This window comes from Panthera uncia, chromosome B4, assembly GCF_023721935.1.
Source record: "Panthera uncia isolate 11264 chromosome B4, Puncia_PCG_1.0, whole genome shotgun sequence".
Lineage (NCBI taxonomy): Eukaryota > Metazoa > Chordata > Mammalia > Carnivora > Felidae > Panthera > Panthera uncia.
Window position 1 is genome coordinate 45,009,612 of NC_064809.1, and position 18,668 is coordinate 45,028,279.

At 42.1% G+C, this 18,668-nt stretch overlaps 1 long non-coding RNA gene across 1 annotated transcript; it reads left to right on the top strand.

Annotated features, from left to right (window-relative positions):
• The first annotated feature begins 520 nt into the window (after nt 1–520).
• On the top strand, nt 521–14,633 carry LOC125920125 (uncharacterized). The gene is made up of 3 exons (XR_007456952.1): nt 521–757; nt 13,365–13,471; nt 14,252–14,633. It is a non-coding gene; the product is annotated as an uncharacterized LOC125920125 (long non-coding RNA).
• Nucleotides 14,634–18,668: the final 4,035 nt, after the last annotated feature.

Genomic DNA, 18,668 nt, shown 5'->3' on the forward strand with positions numbered 1-18,668 from the left:
AATAAAGTACTGAAGTATTTGTAGTTCCTGCTATACTGTATCGCATGTCTATGCCTTTCTTTCTTTCTTTATTTTTTTTTTAATTTTTTTTTCAACGTTTTTTATTTATTTTTGGGACAGAGAGAGACAGAGCATGAACGGGCGAGGGGCAGAGAGAGAGGGAGACACAGAATCATCGGAAACAGGCTCCAGGCTCTGAGCCATCAGCCCAGAGCCTGACGCGGGGCTCGAACTCACGGACCGCGACATCGTGACCTGGCTGAAGTCGGACGCCTAACCGACTGCGCCACCCAGGCGCCCCATCTATGCCTTTCTTTATATTCTTCCCTCCATTTGGGATGCTAGTCTCTCTTCTTCCTCTCCCTTCCTTTTGTGCTTAGTTGAATCCCATTCTAGATTTGGCTCAGCTGCCATCTTCTTGGGGAAGCTTTCTATGAGCCATACACACCCCAACTCAAAGATCAGTTACTTCAGCTTCTGGCCCAATTCAGGAATTCTATCTAAGGAATCCAGGCGGAAGGCAATCAGAGGGAGAGCTCATGACTTCACAAGGCAACTGGCTTTGGCCTGCCCTCATGGTCGTGTGAAACAGTCAAAGCTACTTCTTACTCTGTTCCATGAGGGAATCTATCTGTTCCTGTTTCCCCAGCTCTTGTGTGGATAATGGTTACAATAGTACCCACCTGAAACTTCAAGATGAATGGGAGTTAGAAGTTGGAAGCCTAATGAAGAAATTCTCTTGGCCAATCCTGTAGAGGTAATATCTAGCTTTGAACTTCCAGATTTTGTTGAGGGGAGAGGGAAGAGGGGTGGTGGAAATGATGATGAGGAAAGACAAAGGTTGCCAAGAAGCTATTTGTCATTTCCTTCAGGTTGTAATTTCTGAACTTTTTGGTTTTGCATATCTGAACCTCCTAAGTGTAACTCAGAGCTGTTTCAAGAGACCTTCAGAATGTCTGTGGACTTCAAGAGGGAGGATGTAGCCTATAAACCACATAAGGGTTACAGTTTGGCCACAGTGACTGCAGTTTCTGAGATTTCAGATGGTGCTTTTGTGCTTTTTAGTAAAGCTGTCTTCTACCAAGGCTAAAAATCTGCATCTCTAACTAAATACACAGATGGGAGATACCTGGTATGGAGAAGATAGTGAACAAAAGCTGATTCTGGGACCCTACACTTACTGGGATTGTGGGGTAAGAAACATGAGGAACATGAGCTTTCTTTTTTTTTTTTTTTTTTTAATTTTTTATTTATTTTTGAGAGAGAGAGAGAGAGAGAGACTGAATGTGAGCAGGGGAGGGGCAGAGAGAGAGACACAGAATCTGAAGCAGGCTCCAGGCTCTGAGCTGTCAGCACAGAGGCCAACTGTCAGCACAGAGCCGAAGTCAGACACTTAACCCACTGAGCCACCCAGGCTCCCCAAGAACGTGAGCTTTTTTTATCCACATTCTAGCACAGATCTAGAGTTTCCAATTTTCAGTAGGCACTGTCTGCTTTCATGAATTTTAAAGGGTTCAGTATGGTGGTGGAATAAGCACTGGGATATCATCAAGGACTTTCAGCCAAAAGTTTATTTACACAAGAAGAAATTATAATACATACTGTCAAATCAGAAAAATAGATATGAATCAATGTTGTTTATACTGCAATATTGGAAATGAAAACAACATAAAAATCACATGGGCTATTAAGAATCATTAAATTACGGGGGCGCCTGGGTAGCTCAGTCAGTTAAGCATCCGACTTCAGCTCAGGTCATGATCTCACGGTTCGTGGATTTGAGCCCCACCTTGGGCTCTGTGCTGGCAGCTCAGAGCCTAGAGCCTGCTTTGGATTCTGCGTCTCCCTCTCTCTCTGCCCCTTCCCTGCTTGCTCTTTCTCTTTCTATCTCTGTCAAAAATAAATAAAAATTAAAAAAAAATTTTTTTAAAGAATCATTAAATTATCTCACCATCCATTGTTACTCAGTACAAACATATCATACAATTACATTTCTTTTTTTTTTTTTAATTTTTTTTTTTAACGTTTATTTATTTTTGAGACAGAGAGAGACAGAGCATGAACGGGGGAGGGTCAGAGAGAGAGGGAGACACAGAATCTGAAACAGGCTCCGGGTTCTGGGCTGTCAGCACAGAGCCCGACGCGGGGCTTGAACTCACGGACTGCGAGATCATGACCCGAGCCGAAGTCGGCCGCTTAACCGACTGAGCCACCCAGGCGCCCCCATACAATTTTGTTTCTTATTGGCATTTGAGTATAGATCATCTGGAAGTATAAACATGAAAATAAAGTGATGAAAGGGAATTAGTTCTGTTAGAATTTTTAAATTTTAATTTCATTTAGCTTTTTAAGACTTTATTTTTCCAGAGCAGTTTTAGGCTTACAACAAAACTGAGAGGAAGGTACAGAGAATTCCCATATACCCCTACCTCTCACACATGCATAGCCTCTCCCATTGTCATCGCGCACCAGAATAGTACATCTTTAAAGAAAATGTTTATTTATTTAAAAAAAAATCTGTACCCTACAGTATATTTAAAAAAATGTTTATTTATCTATTTTGAGAGAACAAGTGAGCAAGAGAGAAGCAGAGAGAGAGAAAGAGAGAGAGAATCCTAAGGAGGCTCTGCACTGTTAGTACAGAGCTCAAAGTAGGATTTGATCCCACGATCCTGGGATCACAACCTGAGCCGAAATCAAGTCAGATGCTTAACTGACGGAGCCACCCAGGCACCCCCAGGATAGTACTTTTTTTTTTTTTTTTTTTACCAAGGAAGAACCTACTTGACACATCATAATCACCCAATTGCCATACTTTACTTTAGGGTTCACTCTTGGTATTGTACAGTCTATGAGTTTTGACAAATGTATAATGACATATATCATTATAATATCATACAGGGTATTTGCATTGCCTTAGCCATTAGATTTTTTAAATGTACTATAAAGCTACACCAATTAAAATAGTTGATATCGTGCTGAAATAGATCAATGGAAAGAGGTAGACGGCCTGGAAATGGATCCAAGTGCAAACAAAATAAGTTTATGATAAGAGAAGCATTCCCAATAAATAGGAAAAATATTCAATAAATGGTGTTGGGATAAGTTGTTCATTTTTTAGGAAAAATAAAAGTAGATCTGTACTTTTCTCTGAACATCAAAAATAAATCCCAGGTGGACAAAAGACATATAAAAATGAAATCATAATAGTACTAGAATAAAACAGTGAATTTTTTAAATAATCTTGTCATGGAGAAGACTTTTTCTAAGTATGACATAAAATCCAGGAGTCATAAAGAAAAGATTAACAAATATGACTACTTAAAAATGGAATCTTCTGAATAAAAAAAAAAAAACAATCAACAAAGTCAACAATCTGGGCAAAAAAAAAAAAGGTTAATACATATAATATCAGTGTAATTCCTTTAGTATATAGACAGCTTTCAGAAATCTATAAGAAAAAGAGCAACCACCCATAGAAGAATGAGCAAAAACATGAACTGGTAGTCATTAGAAAAAGAAATATGAATGCCCCACCACACACACACAAAGAATATCTAACCTCACTGCTAATTCAATACATGCGAATTAAAATAGCACCAAGATACCATTTTTAATGTATCAAATTAGCAAAGCTTTAAAAGTTTGATAAAACGCATTGTCTGGCAAGTAGGGAGATATGTACGACTGGTAGAAGATTATATTTTGTTATCCTTTTGGAAGAAAACTTGGCAACATCTGCCAAAATTCAAGTGCACATATACTTGACCTAGAGACTCCTCTTCTAGAAATCTGTCCTACGGAAAAGTTCACACAAGAACAGAAAGATCTATATTTAAAGTTGCATATTTCTGCATTGTTTAGTAAAAATAGAAACTAGAACAAAAAGTAAATTCTGAAAGGAAAGAAAACAATGCTGAAGGAAGAAGATAGTGTCTCACAAACAGTGATAAGGAATAATATCCAATACATGTTGTTAATTGAAATATGCACAACAGTGTGTTTTATGTAACTCTATTTGTGGGGCACCATCTGTGGTTCAGTCGGTTAAGTGGCTGACTCTTGATTTTGGCTCAGGTCATGATCTCACAATGGTGAGATGGAACTCCACGTTGGGCTCTGTGCTGACATCATGGAATCTGCTTGGGATTCTCTCTCTCCCTCTCTCTCTGCCCCATCTCCCACTCACTCTCTTTCTCTCAAGATAAATAAATAAAACTGTTTTTAAATGTTAAAAAAAATTTAATGTTTTTTTTTTTAACGTTTATTTATTTTTGAGACAGAGAGAGACAAAGCATGAATGGGGGAGGGTCAGAGAGAGAGGGAGACACAGAATCTGAAACAGGCTCCAGGCTCTGAGCAGTCAGCCCAGAGCCCGACGCGGGGCTCGAACTCACTGACCATGAGATCGTGACCTGAGCCGAAGTCGGACGCTTAACCAACTGAGCCACCCAGGCGCCCCTTTAATGTTTATTTTTGAGAGAGAGAGAGACAGAGTGCAAATGGGGGAGGGGCAGAGAATGAGGGAAACACAGAATCCAAAGCAGGCTCCAGGCTCTGAGCTGTTAGCGCAGAGCCTCAGGCAGGGCTCGAACCCACAAACCGCAAGATCATGACCTGAGCCGAAGTCGGATGCTTAGCTGACTGAGCCACCCAGGTGCCCCAAAAGGTTTTAAATTAAAACCAAAAGGTTTTTTAAATTAAAAAAAAAAAAGTTTCTCTCCCTCTCCCTCTGCCCCTCTCCCACTCGTGTGCGCATGTGCACATATGCACACGTTTTCTCTCTCTCTCAAGTAAAAAAAAAAATTCCATTTGTATTAAAATGAAAGGGAGATACCTATACTTTTTGTAGTGTGTAGAAACTTTCTGGAAAGATATACAGTGGTTAACTCTGGCGAGTGAGTCAGAGAGATGGAGTAGAGGTGTTCACCATTGACCTTATAACTTTCTTGCTTGAATGTTTTATCAGGAGCACATGCTACTTTTGCAATAGAAAGCTAACTTTTTTTTTACTTTTACAAATGAAAAAGAGAAATTCCACCTGGTTAAGGAAAATTTGTGTAGAGAACATTGAGTTTTCTTTTATTTTGTCACCTTTCTTTAATATATTTTCAACTCTAATGAGTAAATGGAAGATTCTAAATTCAGTCTCTCTAATCTATCACTGCCTCCATCTGCTCATCCGTCACTTGTTGGTAGTACATGTTATAGGCATGGCGTGGGGAACTGAAGAGCATTGATAATGTTTAATCTGTCTTCTATATGGTCATTATAGGTATCATCCACCTTGCAAAATGGACATAGTTCAGTAAAGCTGGGAATAAAAGGCTTTTATGGAGTGAATTCCATGACTTACTAACATTTCCAAACTTTCTGTCCTTTCCCAGAGATATAACGTTAAGTTGAATTAAAATTCTGGGTGACAGGGGCTCCTGGGTGGCTCAGTCGGTTGGGCGTCCGACTTCGGCTCAGGTCATGATCTTGCAGTCCGTGAGTTCAAGCCCCGCGTCGGGCTCTGGGCTGACAGCTCAGAGCCTGGAGCCTGTTTCAGATTCTGTGTCTCCCTCTCTCTCTGACCCTCCCCCCTTCATGCTCTGTCTCTCTCTGTCTCAAAAATAAATAAACATTAAAAAAGAAAAAGTTTAAAAAAATAAAATAAAATTCTGGGTGACAGAGGGGTTAAAGTAATCTCTGGAACACACATTTGGCATGGTCGTGTAGCTGCGATGGAGACATCCCAACACTTCTGTGTCACCTGTTGCTTGTGCATGATAGAGCCTATCGAGTCAGGCGGTTTGGCTTACGGCTCTGCTAATACTACTCACATCTGACCAAGAGTGAGAGACTTATGTCAGACTCTTCATTCGGTCATCACATAGTAAGAGTATAGGCCAGGCCGTCATACTCGAATATTAAATTCCATATGCCATATACCATACCGTCATATAGCATATACTACGAGTATGGCATGACGTAGTATAAAAAATGTTTTAAAATAAATAAAAAGTACTAAGGAGGTGTCAATTGCATGTGGAAGAGCCACGTTCCCCCAGATTTAATTATTACTCTCCTGCTTAAACTCTTTTTTTAAGTTTATTTATATTTGAGAGAGAGAGAGAGAGAGAGAGCGCGCGAGCGCACGCGAGCGCGCCCAAGTGTGAGCGGGGGAGGGGCGGAGAGACAGATGGTGAGAGAATCCCCATCTGCGGTGTCAGCACAGAGCCCAAGGCAAGGCTCCATCTCACTAACCTCGAGATCATGACCTGAGCCGAAATGAAGAATCAGATGCTTCACTAAACTGACCCACCCAGGCGCCCCTCTCCTGCTTAAATTCTTGAGTGCTTCCCACACACCCTCAAATTAAGTACCCCCTCTTGACATTCTCTCCCGTCTACTTCTTTGGCCCTAGCTCTTTTTTTTTTTTTCAGCGTTTATTTATTTTTGAGGGACACAGAGAGAGACAGAGCACGTGCAGGGGAGGGGCAGAGAGAGAGGTGGACGCAGAATCTGAAGCAGGCTCCAGACTGTCAGCACAGAGCCTGAGTCCGTGCGGGAACCCACAAACTGCGAGATCATGACCTGAGCGGAAGTCAGATGCTTAATCGATTGAGCCACCCAGGCGCCCCTTTGGCCCTAGCTCTCGACACTACTCTTCCCGTTTCCTGAGATGCCTAAGTTACAAGGTAACCAAACTGTTTGCAGTCCCCCATTGTTATTTCACACCAGTATGCCTTTGCCAATGTTTCTTTGCTTGCCTGCTTGAAAAACGCGTACCCACCCTTTGAGACCTGGCTCAGAAATCAGCCCTTTCAGCAAAGACTTCCCCTAGATCCTCTTTATATTTTATATATACCTTTGTTACTACACTTAATGCGCTGTCATGCACTCATTCATTTACATACTTTAGAGAAGTATGCAAATGAACCCCCCTTTAGTGTGTAAGCTTCTAGAGGGCAGGTCTTTGTGTATCTAGCTTTTGGCACAATGCCTGGTGAGAAGGAGCTGCCCAGTACATTTCTAAATGAGTGGATGGATTAAAAAATGAATTAATCACACTCCAACTGAAGGATTTCTTGGTAGCATGACACTTCTTAATAGTATAGTGATAAATCTGATAAAGTCACATCTCTCTTGGATTCTGTCTTATCTCTACCTCAACCCCAGTGGAATAGGCACCACCGAAGTCATTATAGTGACGTTCTTGTAACAATTGCTTGAGTGTCAGCTGTTTGCGGGTGCAGTCTTGCATAGGGAAAGGTTAGCTTAAAAACACAAGTCACCAAGTATATATCATTTTAATCTTGACAGTGTACTTTTAAGCAGATGCCCAAGTTTTTCTTCCCTCACATAACTAGCATCTCTCCCAACAAGCTTAGATAGCAACCTGTTTTCTTTGGCAAATTGATTAATGGGGACATTACTCATATGCCTGGCTGTATGACATGTCCAATAACATTGTCATTTTGTTTATGGGGTGTTGGGTAAAAATATCCAGGAATTCACCTCCAGTGGAGTGACCACCTGTTTGCTGGAAACATTAAACAGGGAAATCTGGGGAGGCAGCTCCCTTGAAGAATGCCGAGGGGGCTCTAATTCCATCCCCAGCCAGCCTCCTCCCCCGCAACAAACTAACTGCCTCCTCCAAGCTTAGCAGTAGCACCTGTGGAAATAAGAGAAGCGCCGTGCTGGGTACCTTACTTAGCACTTTGGTTGGCTGGGAACTGAGCTGCCCTGCAGGCACCTGGGCAAACTGCTCAGGGACCTCTTCCCAAGCCTGAAGGATGGCAGAGCTGGGGGAGCGGCCAAGTGTGCTGCGTCCGTGGCAAGGAGAGAAGTGTTCTTGATTTAGGAGTGAAACAAGGGAGGAAAGCGTGAATGAGAGAAGACATTGGAAATGGGGAGGAAACACAGCTATAGGGCAGAACACTGGGCCAGCGATCCCTACTTCCTCCTTTCCTGAGGGATCCTACAGTGTAGGTGGGAGAGGGGGAGGGAGGAGAGGGGTTACCATGAAGAGGTGTGATCTTGTCCTCTGGAAGCCATGGCCAGGTTCAAGGGAGCAGGCATGTATTTGCACCTCACCTGAAGCCGCCAGAACTGACCAGGTCAACAGACAAATTCCATGCTGAGTGGGAAAGGAGGCTATCTAAGGGAAACAGAAAGCCTGAAGTTTTCTAGACAAAACATACTGGAGAAAATCTTACAGGATTAGGGAAAGGATAACCCTCTTCCAGAACCTGCTGTCTGAAAACACAAAAGGGCAAAAACAACACAGCACAAGAGCCATGTGGAAGAGGGGAGAGGGCCAAGCACAGAGGGGAGAGGGTAAGAGTCCAGGCTGACAATTGAGGTACAAACATGCAGCAAAAGATCAACGTTACTTGCACAATCCCTAGCTGCATGTGCGTCAGCCAGCACAAGGCCATCTTGAACTGGCACCGGGACAACTCAAAAAGCTTATTTGAGGGGCGCCTGGCTGGGTCAGTTGCAAGAGCTTGCGACTCTTGATCTTGGGGTCATGAGTTTGAGCCCCATGTTGGGTGCAGAGATTACTTAAAAAAATTTTTTTTAATAAAAAAAAAAAAAGGCAGCTTATTTGAGGAAGGCAGCATTACTTAAGACAAAATGACTTTCTATCCTAGTTTAGAAAGCTATCTAGAGGCCACAGCTTAGATGTAAAGCAAATCGTATAAAATTCACAATGACATGTATGTACTCCTGGTAAAAAGTGGGAGGAAGGTGTTGTTACTTTTGTGTTTTGAGTCTCATAAAGGCACCAGGAGGATCAGGAGAGGCTCTACCACCAAATTATTAAGACTTTTACATTCCTAAAATGAAGAACGAGATTTATGAAACGAGAATAGTTGTATGAACTCTCAGTTCTGATAATACTATCTGGTTGGAGACACAAGGTGGCTGTCTAAAGATCTAATTTAAGGGGAAAAAATGAAAGGGCGCATGAGTGGCTCAGTCAGTTAAGCATCTGACTTCAGCTCAGGTCATGATCTCCTGGTCTGTGAGTTCAAGCTCCGCGTCGGGCTCTGTGCTAACAGCTCAGAGCCTGGAGCCTGCTTGGGATTCTGTATCTCCTTCTCTCTCTGCTGTCTGCCCCCTCCCCCCAAAATAAATAAATAAACATTAAAAAAATTTAAAGGGGAAAAAGAGCTTAATATTTGCATTGAAAATATATAGATGCCTATGCAAAGTTCCTATAGATCACCCAGCTATGTGGTTATGTGCCCTAAAAGTTCCAGTAGAAGGCCCCAGAAAATGTAGGGCAGAATCAAGTCCAGAACAGAAATAAAAACAGAATAACTATTTCAATCAGATTAAAACACAAACAAACAAGAACAACTTTGGTTCCTCCACACATCCACACACAGGGGATATTATTGATGTCTTGATGTCCTGAAGAAGAGGTGATGGCATCAGAAACTGTTCTGAAAAGGCCACTGCAAAACTCTACAGGACTCGGGCATGGAGAAAGACTTTTGAAAACCATATGTTTCGGGGCGCCTGGGTGGCTCGGTCGGTTGGGCGGCTGACTTCGGCTCAGGTCATGATCTGGCGGTCCGTGAGTTCGAGCCCCGCGTCGGGCTCTGTGCTGACAGCTCGGAGCCTGGAGCCTGTTTCCGATTCTGTGTCTCCCTCTCTCTGACCCTCCCCCGTTCATGCTCTGTCTCTCTCTGTCTCAAAAATAAATAAACATTAAAAAAATTAAAAAAAAAAATAAAACCATATGTTTCATCTTGGATAGGTGAAGACCGAGAAATAGCATAGTGTGAATCTGTAAAAATCGTAAACAGTGAGGGTAGAATCAACATAGACTTATTTACAATACAAGGATCAAAGGGTGTCCTTTGAACCTTGATTGAGATAAATTTGGAATACTTATTTTAAAGTTTATTTATTTAAGTAATCTCTACACCCAATGTGGGACTCAAACTCACGACCCTGAGATCAAGAGTTGCATGCTCTTCGGACTGAGCCAGCCAGGCACCTCTGGAATACACATTTATTTTTTTAATTTTTAAGATACTTTTTAGGGGCGCCTGGGTGGCTCAGTCTATTGGGCGTCCGACTTCGGCTCAGGTCATGATCTCACAGTCCGTGAGTTCCAGCCCCGCGTCAGGCTCTGGGCTGACAGCTCAGAACCTGGAGCCAGCTTCAGATTCTGTGTCTCCCTCTCTCTCTGCCCCTCCCCTGCTCATGCTCTGTCTCTCTCTGTCTCAAAAATAAGTAAAAACATTAAAAACATTAAAAAAATATATAAAATGCTTTTTAAATGTTTATTTATTTATTTTGAGAGAGAGAGAGGCAGAGAGAGAAGGAGAGACAGAATCCCAAGCAGGCTCTGCACTGTCAGCGCGGAGCCCAACACAGCCTCAAACCCATGAACTGTGAGATTCTCACCTGAGCCCAAATCAAGAGTCAGACACTTAACTGACTGAGCCACCCAGGTGTCCCTGGAACGCACTTTTTAAAAGGACTATCTCACATAGCATGGAAAGAAATCTTTTACTGATTTGGACATGTTTTTGAATGACAGAGACCGAAAGGGCTACCCAGCAGAACCCTGCTGTCTAACTGTGAAGGATAACCTTAGCTAGAACAAATATGCCATTCTCCCAAAGGACTGCTGTTGGTGGGAGAAATACTGTTAGCACAACTGGTTGGATTCCATGTAGTAAGACTTTCATTCTTATCAGATAATATCCGCACAGACCTTTTTGGAAACTGTCAGGTGACACTACCACTACGAGTATTATATGTTATCACACAAAATGTTAGGTGCTATGCTGTTCAGGTAACATCGTCTTGACCCAAGAAATTGACATTAGCCACCTTCAGACTGAAATGTTTTTGGAAACAACTCTAGGTATAAGCAAGAAAAGTTTAAAGCTATATCCTGGAATGGAAGTCTTACACAGATGAGAGAACCCTTAAAGTCAAAGGAATTGAAAATATGCTTCACAAAAATTCTTAACCTAAATATGTAAATGATCAAAAAATAAATGAAGATCTATGATACCAAACAGAAAACTCAAAATATCCATAATATTAAAAGATAATACCAGAAAGAAAGAATCAAAAGTATTTACATCTAGAGGCACCTGGGTGGCTCAGTCGGTTGAGCGTCCGACTTTGGCTCGGGTCATGATCTCAAGGTTCGTGAGTTCAAGCCCCGCATTAGGCCCTGTGCTGACCGCTCAGAGCCTGGAGCCTGTTTCAGATTCTGTGTCTCCCTCTCTCTCTGCCCCTCCCCTGTTCATGCTCTATCTCTCTCTGTCTCAAAAATAAATAAACGTTAAAAAAAAAAAATTAAAAAAAAAAAAAAAGAAATGGAGAAGATTGGGGAGCCTGGGTGGCTCAGTCAATTAAGTGTCCAACTCTTGATTTCGGCTCAAGTCACGATCTCACGGTTCTTGAGTTCAAACCCCATGTCAGCCTCTGCGCTGACAGTGTGGAGGCTGTTTGGGACTCTCTCTTTCTCTCTCTCTCTTTCTCCCTCTCTCTCTCCCCTCCCCCTTCCTCTCAAAATAAATAAATAAACTTAAAAAAAAAAAGAAATGGAGAAGATTGAAGCAAAATTTGGTGCAGTTAAGGCTATTCATAAAACAAGAGGTAGTTCCCCGGCTGCTCTCCTGGAATCTCCAGGTATCAAAGCCATGCTTCCTCCTGGATAACCCAGGAGTCATTGTTCCTTAAGAATGCAAGATCCAGAAAAGGAGCCCTGTCAAATTTCCATTCAGCAAACAACTCTAGGTTTACCAAAATTTATGCCAGAAACAGTAACATCAAAAATGAACTTTGATGGAAGAAAGCCGTTTAAAAAAAAAAAAAAAAAAAAAGACATTGAGCTTTCAATGCAGGTTGAGTTTTTTTATTTACTCCATTACATGTGTCATGGTAAGTTTACACTTCTACGGGTCTGAGTCAATAGAGTAAAATGTGCCTGTCTTATGTGTGTCTGTTGGGTAAGCCCTCAGGAGAATTGTGAAAGAAGGTACCTTGGTCAGTTCTTCATTCTTTATCGCTCTCCTATCTCCACTGCCCTAACCCTCATTAGCCATTTGCTGCTTTTTAAATGCTCAAACCGGTGCCATGGCAATCAGATCTACCCAGATCTCTTCCCCTCTTACGACACCTATCCTTCAAAAGCACATATTCCTCTTTTCCCCCCACACCTCAATCCCATGTGAAACTAATCTTTAGGTAGCAAATAAGAGGGAAAATAAAGAGGTACATTCACACTAAAGTGTAAGGGACTAATAGTGATGCTTAGCAAGCCATCTCTTACAAAGAGTAGTTCAGCTTTAAACAGTTGCTTGCTGGCCAAATAATTATCATATTTCTTCAAATAAGGACACACTTGATTTGTTCCTGCTGGGTAAGGTATACTTTTGGCTTAGGAATAGCAACGGTATTTAAGTAGAAATGGAGGGTAGGACATATTAAGAAAAGCTGTTGTTTTGAGAGAAGTTCTCTATGTTGGTGAAGGGGAAGAGGTAAGGGAAAGTTTGAACATGGAAGGTTTTGGTTCCGTGAGCTCTGATTTCTCTTCCTTATTTTTATGCTGATTAGGCCTTTTTTTCCTTCCTTTTCAGCAGACTGTTTTAGTCCTTCTTGGCCTTATTTATTTATTTTGCTCCTGCTGACAAGCTGCAGGCTGAATTATGCTCTCACTCTTAAAATGTTCCTTTAGGTTCTTGCCTCTGAGCTTTCTAGCCAATGTGAAGAGTAAATAGGTACTGTCCTGTATGCAAATGTAGACATATTTGTCCGTGTAGGCCAAAGGAGGGGAGGCATTTTGCAAAATGCCTTAAGAACAGAAACCAACTTCTGAGTTGGAATACTTTATAGCCTCATGAAAATAAGCTCAACTTTTCAGAAGCAAAAAGTACAGAGGAATACTTATCTATAAAATAAATTGGAAAAAAAACCACACACAAAACAAAACATGACTAATACTTCGGCAGTGAGTTCACCTCAAGCATTTCATGAATTTCACATGACCCACCCACTTTTTCTCTGTACCTCTGAAGATTACCATATCAGCAGCAATAATACTCTGTTGTTCAAGTGCCAGATTTACATATCAACGTAGCCATGGCATTCCTGAATGTAGAATATTGTACTGTTCCCGTTGTTTGTGGTTTCTATAATAAGGTTAATTTTTGTTCCCTTGCCCTCCTCACTTAATCTCATGCCACCCCCTACCTCTCTTCAATCAGTGGTTTGTTTTTTCCTTTGAATGAATAGTGATCCTCCTGTCCTCTCTCAGCCCGTGTCATAATTGGAGCTACCCACAAATTCACTGTACAACCACGCTGCATTTTAAAATCTTTATCATTCGGCCACAGATGATCAACTCTTTGAAAAGACAAGCCAGGGACAGAGAAGTCACAATGGGTCACTTCTGGGCTGACTCTGGGATACCTTCTTCCCCACACGTATGGTGTGTGTTAAGGTGGGTCAGAAGTTACCATGGTAGATTTCATGGCCACCTTCGTTTCTTTCTTGATAGCCTTTGTTTTTAATTATTGCTATTTCTAGATTGGAGATGGGTCCAGCAAAAATCGCCATGCCAGAAGTGAATCAAACAATTTTCATTCCCAATGAAACTTTGGAAAGGGCTGGATAATTTTTAAATTCTTAGACTCGTGTGTCAAACTTAGTGGGAAGCCAGCTGGAGCCTAACAAGTTATTTTAATGAGCTTCCTTTCTCTCTGATGTTCCCCAGGGGATATGTGCCAAGCAGACCCATGTGGCTCAGGGAGTAACTTGATCATCTTGGCTCTGTTTAGACACCTGTGCTCTTTTAGCCTAGTGGTAAGGGGAACAGGGGAGAGAGAGATGAGGGCATGGAAGGCATGCACGCTTAGTGGCAGTGGGTGTGTGCCATGCTGCTTAGGAACTCACTGCAAGAAACTCCACAGTAGCAGAGGCTTGATGCATCATAGGCCAACAGTGCCTCTATGTGGGGTGTCTGGGAGTGTATGAAATGTGCTTGTGTGTGTGCTGGGGAGGGAGGAGTGTGGAGGGGAGGGAAGAGAAAATTATATGCATTTTTAGAAGGAACTGCATGCCTCAGAAGTTCCTTCTGAGAAGGCAAGATAGGAAGAAAAGATTGAAAACCACGAATACAAAGCAGGCCCAGCACCCTGAGAAAAGATTCTTCCTCTAAGCTTCGTTGTGCTCCTTCAAAAATAAAAAAATGCATTTGCTGTGTTCACTTTACTTTTTCCAGGGATCAGTCTGATGCTCGGGGCTCCCTACCCCCTCCGAACAATTGAGCACCTGGATATTAAACTTGGTCTGTATGATTTTCACTGGATGCCTTGTTTGGTGATTGTTCAAAGTCCCTTATACGTGTGAATTTCTCCTTCTTGGATTATAAAGTCCTTGAGGATTTATACTTAGAAAAACTAATACTCTCTTGTTCTTCCTCCCCTCTTCATTACCAATTCTGGGTACTTTCAGCAAATGTTTAACATATGACTACACAATACTTCTCCTTGAGAATTTCTTTCCTTTACAAAGTCTTATTTTATGATGTGATTAAGATTTATTTTTATAAATCAAATTAAAAAAAATTAAAGTAGTTCCACACCTTCTAAAGTGAGCCTATTTATAATTCTTAAACTTAAATTTCTACTTTAATTGTATAATATTTCAAATGTACAGAAATATAAAGACAAAAATACAACACACACTCCACTTCCAGAGTTAACACATTTGCTTCATCTCTTTAAAAGTTAAATATAGGGGCGCCTGGGTGGCTCAGTCGGTTGAGCATCTGACTTCGGCTCAGGTCATGATCTCACGGTCTGTGAGTTCAAGCCCCGCATCAGGCTCTGTGCTGACAGCTCGGAGCCTGGAGCCTGCCTCAGATTCTGTGTCTCCCTCTCTCTCTGCCCCTCCCCTGCTCATGCTCTGTCTCAAAAATAAATAAAAATATTTAGAAATAAATAAATAAATAAATAAATAAATAAAAGTTAAATATAGGGGCTCCTGGGTGGCTCAGTCAGTTGCGCGTCCAACTTCAGCTCAGAAGTCATGATCTTGCCGTGCGTGAGTTTGAGCCCCACAATCGGGCTCACTGCTATCAGCCTGTCAGCTCAGAACCCGCTTCAGATCCTCTGTCCCCCTCTCTCTGCCCCTACCCCGCTTGTTTCTCCCCAAAATAAACATTTTTTTAAAAAAGTTAAATATACAACTAACCACTCCCCATCCCAAACCCTTCTCTCCCCCTTCCTAGAGAAAATCACTCTCCCGAAGCTGGTGTACAGACTTCCCTGTATGTTTATAGATTTCCACTGCATGGTTCAAAAGGTCCTAGTCTTCCTTCCTGAGGGGCTGCCAATGGGATCTGCAAACCACTCATACACAGCCTCTCTGTAAGGACAGGGTGGATAAGTGCCATTACAGAGGACTGGACGCACTTTTGTCAGCCAGGATGCAGGAAGAGAGAGTGGTGGAGGATTAACCCAGGGAAAAGCAGTTTCACCTCAAAGAAGAGGACTTAGTGACAAGGGCAGAGCTAGGGAAGCAGAACTGAGGCCAGGCTGGGCACAGTAGAAGGAAGCTAGCAAGGGGTAGAAAGCAGCCCGTGGAGCAGAACAGAAGGGGTATTAGGTGAGGCAGAGGAAGAGAGCCTGTATGAGCACAGACTTTTGCTCCCATGATCATCAGAAAGCAAGTGGCTAGATGTCTCTGAGACCTCCAGGAATGCAGCTTGGGGGTTACAGGTGCAACCGGTGAAACCTGGGGGCCCTACTCGTGAAACCCCAGCATGACAGACCCATTACCAACGGCATGACCTGGCTCTGTGGTTTTTATTTGGAGGAACTGACCTGCTTTAGTTCCTCTGAAGCGTTATATAGATCAGTCAGAGATGACTCAACTTTCCTGTTACAGGCATACCTCAGAGATAGTGTGGGTTCAGTTCTCAGACCACTACAATAAAGCGAGTCAAATGAATTTGTTGGGCTCCCAGTGCTTGTGAAAGTTATGTTTACACTATATTGCAGTCTATGAAGTGTGCAATAACATGGGGTCTAAAAAAAAGTGTACATACCTTAATGAAAAGGTACTTTATTGCTAAAAAATGCTAACCATCATCTGAGCTTTCAAGCAAGTTGTAATCACTAATCACATTGCCATGACAAACACAATAATAAGGAAAAAGCTTGAAATATTATGAGAAGTACTAAAATGTGACACAGAGACACAAAGGGAGAAAGTGCTGTGGGGAAAATGGCATCAACAGAGTTGCTCAAGGAGCATTGCCATAAACATTCAATTTGTAAAAAGCGCACTAAAATGAAGTGCAGTAAAACAAGGGATGCCTATATTATTCTTCCTCAACTTGGAGTTAAAAAATAAAACAGGGGTGCCTTGGTGGCTCCATCGGTTGAGCGTCCCACTTCAGCTCAGGTCATGACCTTGCAGTATGAGTTTGAGCCCCATGTCAGACTCTGCATGGACAGGGTGGAGTCGGCTTGGGATTCTTGCTCCCTCTCTGCCCCTCCCCACCTCTGCACACGCTTTCTCTCTCTCAATAAACTTTAAAAAAGGAAGATAAAATAGAAGTCACTCAGTTAAATTTGATTTTCAGATAAACAATAAATACTTTTTTTTAAGTAAAAGTGTGTCTTAAATATTTTATGGGACATACTTATACTAAAAAGGTACTTGTTTATCCTAAAATCAAGTGTGAGTGTTCTGTATATTTATTGCTAAATCTAGGAACTCTACCTCAGTTGAATTTTGGGATTTAAAGGTCTTTGAAAAGGACTCGGTCAATGAGTTCTCCAGAATAACGTTAATGAACGTTAATGAATTTGTGAGGTTCTCAATGGTTTAAGCTAAAACAACAAAAAGCTCACTAACTTTATTAAATCAGAAGGATACAAAGACATTCTTATTTTTTGATGGTTTTATTGAGCTATACCTCACATACTTTAAAATTCACTCATTTAAGGGGCGCCTGGGTGGCTCAGTCGGTTAAGCAGCCAACTTCGGCTCAGGTCATGATCTCGCGGTCCGGGAGTTCGAGCCCCGCATCGGGCTCTGGGCTGACAGCTCAGAGCCTGGAGCCTGTTTCAGATTCTGTGTCTCTCTGACCCTCCCCTGTTCATGCTCTGTCTCTCCCTGTCTCAAAAATAAATAAAACGTTAAAAAAAATTTTTCACTCATTTAAAATGTACAATTCAGGGGCGCCTGGGTGGCTCAGTCGGTTAAGCCACCGACTTCGGCTCAGGTCATGATCTCGCGGCCGTGAGTTCAAGCCCCACGTTGGGCTCTGTGCTGACAGCTCAGAGCCTGGAGCCTGTTTCAGATTCTGTGTCTCCCTCTCTCTGACCCTCCCCCATTCATGCTCTGTCTCTCTCTGTCTCAAAAATAAATAAACGTTAAAAAAAATTAAAAAAAAATAAAATGTACAATTCAGTGGGTTTTTTTTTGTTTGTTCTGTTTTGTTTTGTTTTTTAAGTAAGCTCTATGCCCAACATGGGGCTTGAACTGAAGCCCCTGAGATCAGATGTAGCATGCTCCATGGACTGAGTCAGCCAAGGGCACCACAATTCATTGGTTTTTAGTATACTCACAGAGTTGTGCAGACATCACCAAATCAATTTTAGAACATTTTCTTTCCGGCGTGCCTGGGTGGCTCAGTCAGTTAAGCATCCAACTCAATTTCGGCTCAGGTCATTATCTCACAGTTCATTGTGTCAGGCTCTGCGCTGAGAGCACAGGGCCTTTGGATTCTTTCTCTCCTTCTGTCTCCACCCCTCCCCTGCTCTCTCTCTCTCACTCTGAAAATAAATAAATAAACTTAAAAAAAAAGAACATTTTCTTTTTTTAAAAAAGATTTTATTTAAAAAAATTTTTTTTTTTTTAACATTTATTTATTTTTGAGACAGAGAGAGACAGAGCATGAACTGGGAAGGGTCAGAGAGAGGGAGACACAGCATCCGAAACAGGCTCCAGGCTCTGAGCTGTCAGCACAGAGCCCGACGCAGGGCTTGAACTCACTGACCGCGAGATCATGACCTGAGCGGAAGTCGGACGCTTAACCGACTGAGCCACCCAGGCGTCCCAAAAAGATTTTATTTTTAAGCAATCTCTACAACCAACATGGGGCTCAAACTCAGAACCTGGTATCAAGAGTCCCATGCTCTACCAACTAAGCCAGCCAGGCACCCTTAATTTTAGAACATTGCCATCACCTCAAAAAAGAAAACCAGTGCCCATTAACAATCTCCCCCCATACATGCCCCCACCTCCCTGCTGTTCCTAACCCTGCCCGGTCAACTGCTTGCTTTGTTTCCTTTAACGTACCTACTCTAGACCTTCCATTAGAAATGGAATCTACAATATGTAGGCTTTCACTTAGCCTATTTTCAAGGCTCATGCACACTGCAGCATGTATCAGTCCTTCATTCCTTTTTATGGCCTTCTAACATTCCTTTGAACATGTATACCACAGTCAGTTGTCCTATCCATTCATACAATGATGGGACATTTGGGCTGTTTCCACTTGTTCGCTATTATGAATAATGCTTGTAGGATACAACATTGGTGTACACGTTTTCACGCAGAGGTATGTTTTCATTTGTCTGGAATTGTTGGCCATATGGTAACTCTATGTCTAATATTATGAG